Raw genomic sequence first — 1,025 nt, forward strand, 5'->3', positions numbered from 1 at the left:
CTGAAGGAAGATAGGGATAAACTTCTGAATAAATTCAGAAAAGAGTTAGAAATATTGAAGAATACCCAGGCTGAAATGAAGAAGGAAGTGAAACACTCAGTAAGCCAATTAGAAATGACAGGAGAAAGCCTCACCAAAAGGATGAATGAAATGGAAAACAGAGTATCAAGACTGGAAGAAAAAGTGGACAAACTAGACCAGTCAAGCAAAGATTATGAAAAATTTAAGAAATCACAAGAATGGAATATGCAGGAATTATGTGACACCATAAAAAGACCAAACTTACAAATCATAGGAATACAGGAAGGAGAAGAATACCAAGATAATGACATGGACCAGATCTTCAACAGAACAGTGGAAGAAAGACATGCCAAATAATTATAAGAAGCATATAGAACACCAAACAGACAGGACCAGAAAAGAAACTCTCCATGGCACATCATAGTAAAAACACTAAACGCACAGAACAAAGAGATAATACTGAAAGCTGCAAAAGAAAAACAACAAGTCACATATAAAGGAAAACCCATTAGGATTACAGCTGACTTTTCACCTTAAACTATGAAAGCCAGAAGAGCCGGGATCAAAGCATTACCGGTTTTAATTGACCACAGATGCCAACCTAGATTACTATACCCAGCCAAAATGTCTGCTATAGTCGAAGGGTAAAGAAAAATCTTCCATGACATAAATAGGCTGAAGGAATTCTTGTCCACAAAACCAGCCCTTCAGAGAGTTCTGGGAGCAATACAAAGAGCTGAAGAAAGGAATGACTATACCCAAGGGGTTGCAGAAAGAATTCTAACGAGGGTATAACAGTGTAAGTACAGCTATAGCAAGAATGTAAACAAAAAAATACAGGATTCAATATTCATCTTTCATTAATAACTTTAAACATTAACGGACTGAACTCTTCAGTCAAAAGACACAGAATATATGAATGGATTAAGAAACAAAACCAATCTTCTTGTTGCTTGCAAGAAACTCATCTCACTTTCAAGGACAGACACTATCTCAAAGTGAAA

Source organism: Nannospalax galili, unplaced genomic scaffold (genome assembly GCF_000622305.1).
Source record: "Nannospalax galili isolate Female #2095 unplaced genomic scaffold, S.galili_v1.0 scaffold1188, whole genome shotgun sequence".
NCBI classification, from domain to species: Eukaryota; Metazoa; Chordata; class Mammalia; order Rodentia; family Spalacidae; genus Nannospalax; species Nannospalax galili.